The 15,384-nt window shown below is 43.2% G+C and overlaps 1 protein-coding gene across 7 annotated transcripts in view; it reads right to left on the minus strand.

Moving 5' to 3' along the window:
• LOC311251930 (receptor-type tyrosine-protein phosphatase delta) overlaps positions 1-15,384 on the minus strand; it is a 366,189-nt gene that overhangs the window by 218,442 nt on the left and 132,363 nt on the right. For all 7 annotated transcript variants that reach the window (XM_084344614.1, XM_084344611.1, XM_084344613.1 and 4 more), the window contains exons 5-6: positions 4,756-4,829; positions 1,072-1,181 (exon numbers count right to left, since the gene is read on the minus strand). The gene's annotated coding sequence lies outside the window, so the exon portion shown is untranslated. The remainder of the gene's footprint in view (positions 1-1,071; positions 1,182-4,755; positions 4,830-15,384) is intronic.

Raw genomic sequence — 15,384 nt, forward strand, 5'->3', positions numbered from 1 at the left:
ATTTGAAGTCATTTGATTAACAAGATGAAATGGTCACAGTTTGGTTAGGTTTATGCAACAAAAACTACTTGGTTAGGTTTGGCAAAAGATCTTGGTTTGGGTTGAAATAAGTAAGCTAACTGAAAGATATGTTACGTACATGACGTTGTTGAAGTACGTTACATAAGTTAAAAGAGGGTGACGGATGACTTTTGGTTTTGCAGGTGGCACATACGGCAGTGTCCCGAGTGAAAGTGTTGTGGTTATTCGTCCCAAACACGAGCAAAATCCTCCTCCTTTTCGCTTTAATACGTCACCTGACTAACTTCTTTGTTCCCCTCATAATCCCTACCTGCACCAGAGGCTGCCGCCAAACAATAAATGTAACTGGTTGGTTCAGGTTGGCCCCATCTAAGAGTAATGTGGGCTTAAAGTCTAGTAGATCAGCATGTGAGTGATTCAAAACATTGCTATTATTTGATATATTTTCAGGTCCAAAGGTGAGTAATTGTTTATTGTGAGTAGTTGGTAATTGTTGAAAAATTAATTAAACTTGATTAAGTGAATAGTTTGTCAAAATTGTTAGATCTGATATGTAGTTGAGAGGGACTGACAGGATCATTTTTAATATTGATTCTTGTTTATATTTGTCTGAGCTGGGTGCATGGAAAAAACTGGTAATATGAGACAATCTTTGTATTTAAATTAAATATGCTTGTGCCATCCACAAAACTAAAATCATTGTCACGTATTATGTCATTCTCAAATTCAAAAGCTACATCTCCATTGTCGGCAAAACAAAGACTATGCTTCGGTTGAAAAAAGGCTCTCCCATAATGTTCTGTGGTTGTTCTAGTGAAAATGCTGTTCCAGTTTATTCTGAAAGCTGCTTTTCTCATATTAAAAGCTTTAAGTGAGAGGAAATATGCTGCCTCTTATTTTGCAATTAAGCTCTTTCTTTCCAGAATTAATGAGATAAAGTCATTACTGAATGAGCTACCACAGATTTATTGTCGTCTAATATGGGAAACCTTGTCTGAAGGAAACAGCTGGTGGACTGTGAGGTTTGTCGAAGTCGAAAGAACAACTCACCAAGAAATGAGGCTCCTCTCTTGGGTTCATGCAGGTGCCACCATGCTGCCCGATGCTGTCGTATTACCTCGCCGACACACCACTGAAATGAATGCCCCCTTTGCCCCCACCTAGGAGATGAGAAAAAGTCAGCGGGATAAGCTTTTCATCTCAAACAGCTGAACAGTAAATCTGACACAAAAATATAGAATACAAGCTGAAAAGACTAATACATAGCCAAATGAGTTTCTATTGTTCTGTCAATACCAGCCCCAAAATCAACAAGCATCAACACACTGCTTGCCTGAGAGGCTTAGTCCGTCATTTGAAAGCCAAAGAAATCACTGGATGAAATGTATTTTCTAATATTGGCATGTTTTTCAGTGACGCTTTTCAACAATGCACGTATTTATTTTTCCGTTGCAGAGAGCTGGCAAAAGGGATACTTATGGGAGAAAGCACAAACAATTATGTCAGATTTGATGTGTTCATTTTGTCTTTTTTTTCTTTTTTCATTGTAGTGCACTGTCTGTCAAGGAACTGGCTTGCCATCTTTTTTTAACCCACTCTTTTGATACTTCACACAATTTGACAAAAGCCACTTGAGAGTGAGTATAAGGAGACCAAAGCTGTAACTCAGAAAACTGAGCGCACTTCAGCCACACTCTGGTTTCATTCTACTGTCAATTGGCAATTTTGACTTGAGTTCCAAAGATGTGTCGGTGACAGGCAGAGTATACCTACTTTAGCTTTGTGAATTAACTGCATAATATGGTAAAAAAAAATAACACTGCGACTATTTTGACAGATTGTGAAAAAAGAAAGGAAAAAAACACTATTAAAATCATGATGATATGACATATTTTGGGGTCTTTACCAAACAAACATGGTTTTTGTTTACATCTGGAAAACAAGATTTGTAGGCCAGGGCTAGTCTGCAGCACTACAGTACTTCATTATAATGCTGTTTTGTCAAACATTATGGATATTGCACGTGGCAATATCGGATTTTGATAGTATTTTGATTAATTGTGCAGCCCTAAAATTCACTGTTAGTATGAAAATGGAAATGAACTACTTAAGATCGTGTAGACTCGTTTGCAGTAATAATTGGTTCTACATTTGAAATCCTTGCTAGGAATAATCATCCGAAGTCAATCTAAAAGACTCCACTTTGCATCTCTGTGGCACACACTTGGTGTTATTAGAAGGCTATCCTTTTTCAACCTCATGAGGCTGTATTTGCATAGAATTAACCTCTCGAAAGACACATTCAAGATGGGCCTAAATCCGACGTGTCTTTGGAATAGCTAATGTGCATTTGCATAACGTTTTCCTCCTGTGCAGGTTATAAAGCAGTATTAAGCTTGGATTACAGTATTTGATTTTATTGTGTGTGTCCGTGTGTGAGTGCGTGCGTGCACAATGAACATATACTTAGATGTGTGCCTTAATATGTGCAAACTGGAATCTGTTTTAGATGTTTTGGCATGCCTCCCCATCGCCAGCAGGGCCGAAGAGAACAGCGTGCTACGCCTGACTGCCATGTTGCTCATGTGACCTCATGAAAGTACAAGTCCCTTCAAGCGGTATAATAAATCATTGCGGCCGGGGCTGGCCCACAACACATGCTTAGACACACAAACTCACGCACACATTTTGCTCGGCATAACACAATATATCAAATTGAAGAAGTATGAAAACACAATCATATCAGCTGCACTGACCCTTCCAGGTAGCAGGATGGACCAGTAGTCAGTTAGGTCATGCCACACATACTAATGGCAACAGGTATTGTAAGCACTTTTAGGAAGTGGACTTTGCAAAGTTTTTTGCCTGCTTCTATTTTTAACCAGGTCACCTGCCACTGCTGTGAATTCTGCTTTATATAACACCATCTGACAGGTGTAGGGCACCTGCACTACAACATGATTTAACAAGTGTTTTTAAAGCCCTCCATCTGAGCAGAAACAGCAGATTCAATTTAAATTTAATGCCTTAATGGTTCTTGAACAGGACATTCAAATGGCCTCCAACCGGCCTCGCAATGGCGACAATTTTGCCGCTGTCATTTACAATACTTCAAGCGCAAAGTTAGTCTAACTCACTTGTCTGTGCTTAACTGTTTTTGTCTTGCCTTCCCACTGAAGCTACATTTGTCGCTGTCATCTTTAATTTGAATCACTTTGCCACCTGAGCCGCCGACAAATTCTCGCACATTTTCACAGTAATTGCCGAGAGGGACAGAGGGCATCATATGTGTGAAATGCTCTCTGAGTGAGAAGCATCATTGCCCCAAAGCGTTTACACACACCCGTTTAAGACACTTGGGAATGTACTGGAGGCTGCTGGCAAGAATAAGAAATCAATCCCGGCGCTGTGTCCCAGTAACTAGACAGTGGGTTAGAGCAGCCCTGCCATAATTTGAGCTCAAAATAGCACGCAGGTAAAAACTTCTCCTTGCAGGTGCATTTGATAAGTTCATTGGAAATCCTATGGACGTGTAAGGGAATGTTCTGTTCGCGTGTATGCTGGCCTCTGCCCAGGGAACAGTAACTCGCAGCAACACAAGCGCTCCAATTACAGCTGCACCCGCAAGTCCTTTGGGGGAAACCACAGCACTCGTCATTGATCTGAAAAACAGCACTGTGACAGAGGGTAACTCATGCTGGTTCCAAAGGACATGACCTGTACTTTTAATTATCTTAACAAGGGCATTATTATGATGATGATGATAACGACAAGTTATTCCTTGAGGTAATTCATTTAATTTGAATTGGTTTGATGTATTGTCGTATTTTTGGTTGAGCTTTTGTAGTGCAGTGTGTAATACTACCTTAAACGTGATGATATAGAATAACGCAAAGTATGTCATTAAATTCTCGTGACTATATAATTTTAATAGATCATTCTGGAGTGTTCATATTTGGATCACTTACTGCGAGCATTTCATTGCTGGCCTGTCTCAGGAAGCCTCTTGTGGTAGCCCCTGTGTGTCTGTGTGTATTAACGCTTCCAAAATGTGCTAAAAGCACCTGTCAGTCCTGCGTCAAAACGCTGTGAGAAGTGTGAACGGGTGCGTCATCGTCTACATAGTCTTAATGTGAAAACAGATCAGCAGAGTGGCGGCAGCAGCAGCAGCAGTGGAGATCCCTGTACTCCAGAGGGCACCATTAGCATGCTTTATGTGTGTCAATATGCTATACGGAGCAATACTGCATGTACATTTCAAACAATTAAGAGTCAGTCCAGAACAGCAGCCAAACTACACTCAATGCTACTGATCTGTGGATGTCCATGAGAAAAATGTGATTACGACAGGACAATCCACTGTATTATTCTGGAAGAGTGAAAAGGGATTTCTCTGCTCTACATTTTGTCGAACATCAAGCCTGGTTTAAAAATAGGAAATCAAACTTAACTTGTTTGCCAAGCTGGGGTATTATTTCATATCAGATAATAAAAGTCAGGCAGTGAAGAAACCCGTTTACCCTGACTGAACAATAGATCACGTGAAGACATGTATTGTTCCCTTCCATTCATCTATACTAACAACATTTACTTGTTTGACCTGTGATTTAATTTCAGTGGGTTGACTTAATTAAATTGTTGACATTTGAACATTGAAAACAGGATCTTGGTCAGTGATTGTCATAGATGGAGTGTTTTATTAAATAACACAATCTCGAGGAAGGTGGATCTTACCCGTTTGGAATAAATCTATTGCGATTGCTGCCTCGGACCAGAGTGATGAAAGAAGTGAACTCCTCAGAATCTCCCTGGAGGGAAAAAGAAAGAAAGATCAGGATGTGTCATGCTTTCATTGTCCATTCACAACAAAACACTTAGATCAGTGTACCGTTGATCAATGCTCAGTTTGCGTACATAATCAAATATTTAGATATGTGGAGCGAGCATAAGGCAGCGCACACTATGCATTGCTGCTTTATCAGCATAGTCCCATTAGGTTTTGTAAACATGCTCCATGTACTTTGAGGAGGTGATTTTCTGTTGTGCATAATGAGAGCCGCTAAAAATAGACTGCTGCCTGAACGCTGACAGTGTCTCCACCACATACTGAAGACAGGATAGCAGGATGTTTGGTTGTGGCTGCTTGTAAGTAATAATTTCTGACAGTGACTCGCTCTCATACACCCTTAGTTGTGTGCAAGAAACCATGAATATGCGCCTGACGTACACACACATGCAGGCAGATGCACATACACGCCCACTGATAACCATACGGCACACATAATATGGAGCCTTAATTGATTTTGTCAACCGCCGGCTTCAGATTGATGACTGGAAAATAATAGGGTGGCAAGGGACCTTAAATGATGTCCGAGGAGCACAGAGGTCTCCCTCACTCTTGACAACACACAGGCAGGCTTTGATAAACACACACATCAATATTAACCGGCTCCCATGTTTACCTTTTACATTTCCAAGACCGAGCCAGTCTCAACAACCAACAGCTTGAAATTGTTTGACTCTCCTCAAACGTCACAGCGGCACAAATGATTGGCAGCCTGTTTGTCTTGCATGACAATGACAGTGATAATTGGCTGTCGGACACCGTGGCAGACACTACCTCTCCTATCTGCTGTCCCCATGCAACATCTTCAAAGCGCTACAAAATGTGAATCTAGCTTGACTTTTTGCATCTATAATCCTACTTCACATTTTTTTTCCCCCCACTTTGCCGAAGCACTTGATATGCAAAAATCATATGTTTACTTTCGAGATCAAAGTTTCTTCCTCCCTCCCCTCCTTCAAACACCCCCAGCCCCCCACCCCCCTTCTAAAAATGGACTCCTTTCATTATGCAAGCCAACAAAGAGCAGCGCCTGCTCACGCAGCCCATTCCGAGCATACTGATAAATTAGCTTGTATAATTAGCTTAATGATTTAGAGAAACATGGCCATGGCCACCCAAGAAGCTATGCTAATGGACCCTGTCGATAGCAATTAAAATGCCCATATTTTAACAATGGTGGCTTTAAAGTCCAGATAGCTGCTGTGAAAGAAGTAGGTGGTGCAGTAATCGATGTAGCACCATGTTAGCTGGTGTTGTGTTTGTGAACAATGATGTCAGATAGCGTTGCAAGTCATGTGTTTATACGGAATAACATGGTAACATTAGGGAACACACATTAACTATTAACTAGATGCTTAATTGCATGCATATTAGTCGCATATTGGCCTTTATTAGTCAATGAAAAGGATTTATTAATGATTTATTTTGCATGATCATATTATACAACCACTGGGCGCTGGAGTTATCCCTAAATGTCCTGCAGTCTTGCAGAGTAAGGCACTAATAAGTGCTTTATAGTTACTAATAAAGAGCCAATATGCTAATAATATGGATGCTAACAAGCAACTAGTTCATATTTAGTATGTGTACCCTGCTGCATACCTCTAATCTTTTCTAGAAGTGCAGACTCCACTGGAAGATTGAGAGCAAATGAAGTGTTCTCATTTCGTTATTAACTTTAGCACTGGCAGCACAGTTGCTGCACTTGGACCTCAAATTAGACTTGAAATGTGATGTAAGTTGCTGAAAGTGTGAAACCAGCTTTAAGTGTCACAAGAAGCAAAGTTTTAATCCATCTATCTTATTATACTGCTCCATATATCTCCTGTCTGCTAGTTATGCTAACGCCCGCTCCGTGTGAGCACATACTGTAAAGTGCACGAGTTAGGACATGCAGTTGTGGACTTTACAGTTTCCATTAAATGTGAGTCAAAGCAGACAGTAGCTCTGCTCTCTGACAGTAGCATCAGCATTCCTGGCTGCACTTCACACATAAATCGCCCGTTTATGACCTTCCCCTGAACAGTAACCAACAGAGACACCAGCCCGACTCATAAAACCACCAGAATGTTGAGGTGGAGGTGAAGATATTACTTATCCATACACGACTTCTAAAACGCCAGACAAGTGGGAGCAGTTACAAAAAATCTAATTCTTATTTGTTTATGTTTTTAGTGCTCTGATTGAATGCTGGGAAGATCACACCCAGTCATAAATGCCTTGTAATTTACAGCACACTTTGCTGCTGACAAAGCAGAGGAATTATGGCACCACTGGGCTTGTATAAATAGCACAGGAAATGGACTGTGGTATAGAGGGTTAGTTCAAAGTTTATTGCAAAAACCACTGTGAAACTAGCTTCAAGCCTGTGACAAAAAGTGGCAGTTTGATACTTTAGAAATGTCAACTAATATATCGACCAGATACAAAGAGAGCCCGGTACTGAATACTGAAAACTAATCTTTGGAGTCAGGATAGCACTTCAGTACTTCTTACTGTACTTAAAATACTTTTACCGTGACACAAGAGTACCTAACTTGAACGTCAATCACATTATGGCTACCACGATAGCACACACCAAATCCAATATACTTTATGACAAAATGAAAGACTCAATGAAAGTTTTCATTAGGTGAAGTCCCTCCGTTTCAAGTTGCAGTTTGTCATAAAGACAGTCGAGTAGAATTTAGTTTTACATCAACTACTCAATGAACTACATCTCTCATCTTCCACTATTTACATCAGCAACACCAACACGGCCATCACCTTGGCGTGGAAAACGTATTAAAATAGGTGGGAAACACTACATGTCTTATGTAAGAGCTAGCATGTGGGGCTGGCTGCCCTGGGTTCTGGGGATTTGTTAAATGAGATTGTCACTGATGCAACTTTTTTTGTAGCGTTTCTAATTATTTTCACAGTCTTAGACTTCATCAGCAGCTAACTTTTACTGTCTGCAGTTTGGTGCCGGGCAAGTGGTGTCCAGCGGGTCTAGCCATGCTTTTTTTTCCCTGAAAACAGCAGCCTGCTGGCAGTAACAATAATAACAATAAGCTGAAGATGCTGAAACTAGGGCCTAATTGGCTGTGGGTTCATCTCTACAAGGGACATCTCTCATAGTAAACATACACTGCAGTCATTAGATCCTTTTGTTAAGAGAAAAATATCGATTAGTGCAGCTGGAGCTCCAATAGTTCCATTGACTTTAATTGCTACTTGACTTAAGTTTGAATATCGGTGAGCTTTACTTCAGTGACGCAGTTTGAAACATTTAAAAGGAGAAATAGACTTCATTTCACTTCAGAACTAACACAGCATGGCACTGAAAACAGTGAGGCTCCCATCTGTTAAATAATTTCTCAGAACACGAACGAGAAGGAGAAACAAAACTCTCAAGACAGCCGCTCTTACATTACGCAGTAGCTAAGTATGGATCATCTTCTGTTGTGCCTTTACCCTCCCACTTGTTTCAAGAATTACAACGGAGCTCTAGTTGAAAGTAACAATAATAATAAGTCAAATCATTTATCAGAATTAAACAACACTACTGTACCATTCCAACACTGATAACTCGACAGCACTTCTATTTCCACATTGTGTCAGCAGTTCCAATAGGTTCCATATGCCATCTCCCTGAGCGTCTCTTTAATGAAACAATGTAAGGCAAATGTGTCATTAGGATTCGCCGCACTCCCAAACACACTAATTGCCACGCGGATTTGATAACAGTCTGTTTGTGTCTGTGTCTGCATGTTGCCAGCAGGTGCGGTGCTATTCACTTGTGTGAGCGGAACATCACAGTCCCGAGTTTGACACCATTGTGTCAAAAACTCTGTGCTCAGCTCGTCAGCTCTGGTGCGCTGTGCCCAAACAAGCCAGCTAAAAATGAGCATTTGGGAAGTGATCTGCCTTTCGCTTCCCCCCCCCTCTCTCTCTGTACCAACAGCTGCCTCAGTGGCACAAGGTAGCGTCACTGTCAGACGTAGATGGAATTAGTTATATGGTACATCATGTGTCTGCGCAGAATTGGCGTCATGCAACCCAGAAAAAGATACGCTTTGGTTGGGAGGGGGTTTGATATTTTAGACACATTAGCATAAGTTTAGTCAGGCTGATGTTGACGGGATATCACGAATGCCATGTGAGCTGTCTCAGTGAGAAATGATGCCATCCAAACTCAGAGAAACAAATTCTAAAAACCACTTCATGAAGCAGCAACTTTCACTTTTTATGAGTAGTTTATAGTTGGTGTGAAAGATGGGCATGTGTTGGTGCTTTATTTATAAAGCTAGCAGTTGGCGGCCCTGCTCTCCTTAATGTAATTGCTAATCCTTTTATAAATAACCACATTTTTTATCCTCGGTAAAGTTTTGTCCTCTCCACAGAAATGTGCGATTGAAAGTTCTGAATCAAACTGAACTTTCCTGTCCATCTTTCTCTCGGATTGAGGAATGTGAAAGGCGGCTGCCGCGGCGGTGAAAAATAGGTTAGCACAGACTTCATCTTTCTCTGCTACCTCTCCCCTGTCTGCAGTCAAAGCCCTCTTATCAGCAGAGTTTTCTATCATGCTGAAAACTTTCCATCATGCTGAAACTGCTCCTCCCTAAAGGCTATCATAATCTGCTCAGCATGCATAATGTTAATCGTTTAAATATCTCATCAACACAACAGGATAAGCATGCTGTCAGTGCAGAGAGAGGAGTGAGGGAGAGCGCGCGGTAGACGGAAAGCGAGAGGACGTACGGTTTGTTTAATAGGTGGAAGGGGTCGGGCGATGAAGGATAAAGAGGCAGAAAGGGTAGAGGGTGAGATATCGGATGAGGTGATGAAACGGAGTACGAAACAGGAAGATGCAGCGAGGAAGGACAGGGAGAGGGAAAACACATTAAGGCTAAAGAGGGGGAATTAGATGAAGAGAAAGGAAAGGAGGGTAGCTCCATCTGCCTTTGGCACAGTCAGGAAACTCTATGCCACTGTATTCTGTCCCCTTTTTCCAGTCAGCTTTGGAGAAGATGATAGCATTGATCATCTTCTTAAAAGACCGCTTTTCCTGTCACTGTATCACCTCACGTCATTAAGATGACTGGTTGAGTTACCTTAAAAGGTTTCTCTTATGCCTGGCAAAGGCTGAATGTCGTCGGATTGCCTTCCACATTCGCGCCTCCCTTCACTTGGTGAGACTGCTGACAAACACAAGAACGCTTAAGTGTCCGTTATTTTGATTTTCAGCAATCAGATCTGGGGAAAGATATCTACTGAAAGTTGAATCGAGTTGCGACTCATCCAAAGGCATGGGGCGGGTTCACATGGATTGAGAATCTTTGTAATTGGAAACACATGTTCATCAATCAAAACCAGGTAATTCCATCGCATTCATCGCCTCCATGACAGAAACTCTATTTCTATTGTCCTGATACATTACTTCTCCGATGCTCATACCCTCAGGTTTCCCTAAGGACTTCCCATCTCAAATCTCATGAGTACAGGGAGAAGGAATGAAGTAAATAGATTTTGTTCTCCAGATCGCTCACATTTCCTCCTCTATAAATCCGCTCGCCGCCGCATAAATCTTTGGGAGGTTTGGGCCGCCCTGTGCCTCTGCTTATTAGCCAAGCAGGGATCAATTTATCACCTTTGAGGACAAAGAATGGGAGCGCCAGGGGATTCTCTCTGTCCCTTTGATTTATGGAGTCGGAGGAGAGGCAGGGCATTTTTGGGTCATGCAAATTCTTACCGGCACAAGTGCCTGCCCCACCTACCTCCTCTTTGTGTTGAATTAATTTCTCTGGCTGTGAGAGGGAGAGTGGAATTTGTAAGTAAATCAGGTGTATGAATGAAAGAGTTAGGCTTGTTCAAATAAGTGGTAATGATGGCACTGACCGCATCAAAGGGAATTACCTACTTCCAGTGATAGCTGAAATCAAGGTTGTTGCATTTGACTGAATAGTCCTTAAACAGACTCTGAAATCCACCGCACAGATCTAAGATTTGCCTCCACTTCTTTCACGCAATTCCAACCCTTCACCACTAGTCTGTGCTATTGGTCTGGTGAACTCTCTCTCTGCTTTTCTGACCCATTTTTATTTTTTTTCTTCTTGTAAGGAGCTGCAGGATTGTGGCTGCCCCACCTCACCTGCGCTAAGTGGCTACCTCGTCTTGGCAAATGAACTACAGTGCCAGGCTCCTGCTCTTACAACTCCCTCATTTGTAAATGTCCTCATGTAAATGATGGGCTGGTAATGGAGGCTTGTGGGAAATGTATTTCTTGTGAAGTCGAAGCGGCTCCGGTGAGGTTGATGGAGTGCTGCCGGTTTCACGTTGTGGTTACAAGGCGGGTTTGAAACGTTGCATCACGTGTCGTTTGGCACACAAGTGCGAATCCAGTCTGATTCAACCTCTTCCATTATGAAGAGCGTGGAATGGGAAAGGGAGGCTCTATCTTGATGTTACAAAACGCACTTTAATGTCAGAACACTCTTCTTTCTCCAAGTTGTGTGTGCGCATGAGCCATGAGTGTGTTTGTATTTTGCTCTATATTCTGTCAGCTGTCCAAAGTATTGACACGCATTTAAATGTGGCTGTTTGGCAGCTATTCAGATTTGAATTTTTACAATACCCCCTGATTCACATGCATTTCCAATCAGCCCCAAACTCCATCCCGTTTCCTTTTTAACTACAAGCTGTGTGCAGGCTCCACTTCACAACTCACTCGCCACTGTCTTGGCTCTCGTCCACACTCATCCCTCCTCATAACAAATGAGCCCGCGCCGGCCAGCAGATTTCTCCAACGCCTACCGGTACCGCCACATCTTTGTCATCTTCTCTCTCCCGCGCTCTCCCTCTCCCTCTCACTTCCTCTCCCTTTTCCTTTTTCTACCTTGTTTAGGCACACTCTAGCCTCTTTTGTGGCAGAGAGCATAAGACTCGCCGTTTGCTGAGTGGGCAGCGGGGAGCGGAGGAGGAGAGAAGAGAAATAGAAAGAAAGGCGCAGAAGGAGGAGGGAGGAAGAGAGTTATCTAACAGGATTAAAGGAGAACAACGGAATGGAGAGCACTTAAAATACTCATGACATGAGCCCTCTTGCAAAAAGGAGGGGATGAGTAACAATGGCTGAATCACTCTTGAGGCTCCCTGTCTCTACACAATATGCTCTCTCTCTCCTCCTTCCTCTCTCCCTCCATTTCCACCTATGTCTCTCTATCACTCTTATTCTATCGTCCTCCTCCGGCCATATTGTTACTTACTGGCCAGGGGATTTGATGGATCTCAGAGGAGTCATGTTAATAATGTGAGATAGAGTGGCTTTAATTAACCAATGGAGGAAAAGGTATTCAATTCACATGGACTGACAAGAGCTTCCAACGGCATATCGTGTAAGCCTTGGGTAGATATCGTTAGATAGAGGGGGAGGGAAACCAGGAGGGAGGATGGGTAGAGATGATCAAGAAGTGCACAGAGAGATAAAAAGGTAAGTAGGGGAATGGGAATCTGGCAAATTTTGAACAAAGAATCAATGATAGGCAGAGCAAACCAGTGTGTAGCCAAGGGGTGGGTGGATACATGATGAAGTAGGTCCTGTCAAGAATTGGGCTAGAACAACCGCTTGGCCCACTTTCTGTCCCAAACCAGGGAGAGAGAGAGGCGAGAAAAGGATTTCACAGCAAGGCCAAACAAATTTCTTAGTTACCTTTACCGGTCTGCTACACACAAGTGTGCGCGCGTGTGTGTGTGTGTGTGTGTATAGAGATGTCGACAGCAAATAGGAACAAATACCCTCGGCCGCACCGAACAGGAATCAGAAAGGTGGAACAACATGACAAATTTCCTTGGGGCGGATCGAAGTTTCGGGGGAGAATAGCACTTCAAACGATCGGCGTGCCTCGCCAGCTTCCCTTGCCCGTCTGACTCACGAAGATAGCAGCCGTCTGGCAGCTTGGCCGAAAGCACACACACACACACACGCACGCCGATGCGCTCCTCTGCACACAGGTGTGGGAGCACATCGGATTTTGCATAAGTACACACGAGCTCTCCTCTACTGTACTCTCCAAACATCTAATCCCTCAGCCAAAACACAAGCAGTGCCTTCACCTTTTGTAAATGGAGACGTGGCATAGCCTCTGTGCAAAACTTGACAACTGCCTAAAATTTTTAGTGGATTTTAATGCAGTCAGCTAATGTGTTTACAGTTGCTATAAAAAGATTCTGCTTGGCGCATAATATCTGTGGATGAGGTCTCTGGAGTTGCGGCTGTGTCTCTTTTTATATCACATAACAAACATGTGAAGGCGGTGGGAGAGAAACTCTCCAGCCTTTGTAAATAGGGCACCGTTTGAATATTTTACGTGTGCTTACTGAGCAGTCGTTCCTTTTGAATCATCATATTATTCCAAAATGAAGAGAGGAAAGAAAATAAGCGTGTGAAAACATGTTAATAAATAATACGGTGAGGCTGAGTACCTGCAAACACCGTGTATATTGTCCTTCTTCTCAGCCCGACGGTTACTTAAGGGACAAATTTTAATGATAGTAAGATCATGGTAGTACGCACAAAATAATGATGACTTGGCTGCCTGGTAAATTGACCGAGAGATTCAGCTTTGGGTGCTGAATCTCCAAAGAGAGCACTTAAGGAGCTTCTGGGATTTGAAAGTTGAAAGATAAAGGCTCTGTTACGCTGGGGATCTGTGAGTGCCTCAATTTTCAGCTCTGCGCCATGACAAGAATCATTAGGCTAGAAAAAGACCTGATGGAATAACTCAAAGGTGTAATCAGCTGTTTACAATGGAAGGGGAAGGTGGGAGAGGAGGAAGGAGACGGGAGGAAAACCTTCACAGATGAAACCTCAAAGTGACCAGACGGCACTCTGACATATTCAGAAGCCTCGCTCTGACTCACTCCTGATGTGTGACAGACAGACAGAAAAGCAGAGGGAGAGCTAAATGTAAAGGCGAAAGAGAGGATGGTTAGAGGAATAGAAGAACCGGTTGAGGGAAGGATTGAAGAAGAGGTGTGAGAGTGAAGGCGAAGCGGAAAATGTCCCAAGAACTCTTCAAAGTTTACTCAAGTGCCCTTTAGCAAGGCAATTCCACTGCCCCGATGAAGCTGCCCAGTGTCAAACAGTACGGCACTGGGGCAGCTCCCAGGCGTGAAGGTGTGAATGAGCATGACCCTTTCTTTCTCTACGACTACTCCCCACGGCTGCTCCTGTAAATAAGAATGTGTTCTTAGTCAACACGCCTCGTCCGATAAAGGATTGTGCTGTAAAGAGAGCAACACCGAGTGAGAACGAAGGCGGGGAAGCAACGGAGGGAAGAAAGGGCAGCAAAATAAATGACTTAAAGAATTAGGAAACGGAGAAAGTGACGAATTACAAGAGATTGTCTTGGCTTGAGATACAGTGAGCGCGGCGCATTTAGATCAGAGAGGACGTTAAGGTCGAAGACATCACGCCTGCCACGATTGCAGCTGATCTGAGACCGGTGACGGAGTGAGGCGCATCATCATACACTTGCCAACGACTTCCAGAATACTAAAGAGAAAGTCACGTCACTGGAAGGAGGGAGAGAGCGAAGGAGGGAGGCGGGGAGGGAGAGACAAAGCATTGAGAAGGCAGCGCGAGGGTGGATGACTGAATATTAAAGCGTGGAGTGTAAACTGAGAGTGGTACAGCGAGGGAGAGAAAAAACAGCCAGAGAAGGGGAGGCAGTGAAGAAGAAGAGGGGAAACAGTGTGAATGAATATTAGGGTGAGGGCTATTCACCTGGCGTTGATACGGATGAAGGTGGGCAGGAGGGAGGGAGGGGGGAGGTGGGGAGGGAGGAGACAGTCTTAAAGTGAGGAGAGTGTGCAAAAGAGAGATAGGGCTTCCTGCTCTCCTCTGGGAGGCTGTGGAAAAAAAACGAGAAAGACAGGTGAGATAGAGAAAGAGTGAATGGGAGGGAATGGTAAGGAGAAATGTAGGATAAAAGAAGAGGAGAGAGCGGAAGAAAAATTTTGGAAGGAGAGCGGAGATAAAAATAGAGAAGGAGACAGAAGGATTCCGAACAAGTCCGAAACTATCGCGCCAGAACACACTTATCTCCCAAAGTGCAGACAGTACATTATCGCCACTGGCACTAAAAACAGCCTGAATCATCAATAAACGAAATCCGGGCGCAGGTAAACATTTTGCACTGTTTTCAAGCACAGACGTGTCGGTGCCGACAAAGGAAATGCGACGGCGAGAGGATACGGCCGTGCAGGCGATCTCTCATTATCTGCCACGTGTCAGTTATTAACGCTGTGTCCATTTCGCACATCTAATTAATGCAGATAGCCAAATGCCAAACCTGATGAAATACCATGATGAGGGATTAGCAGGAATAACAAACGCTCTGACCGGCATAACTTTGTCTCCCTGATTAGGTGGCAGAGAGAGGAGGGGAGAGGCATTTCTGGATCACTTAAGTCTCTCTTCCTCTCTTTTCCCCCCCTCCCACGCTTCCTCCTCCTACCTCCACTTCACTGTCCTTAAT

The sequence above is a fragment of the Pagrus pagrus genome (assembly GCF_965226575.1).
Source record: "Pagrus pagrus genome assembly, chromosome: 22".
In the NCBI taxonomy this organism is placed as follows: Eukaryota; Metazoa; Chordata; class Actinopteri; order Spariformes; family Sparidae; genus Pagrus; species Pagrus pagrus.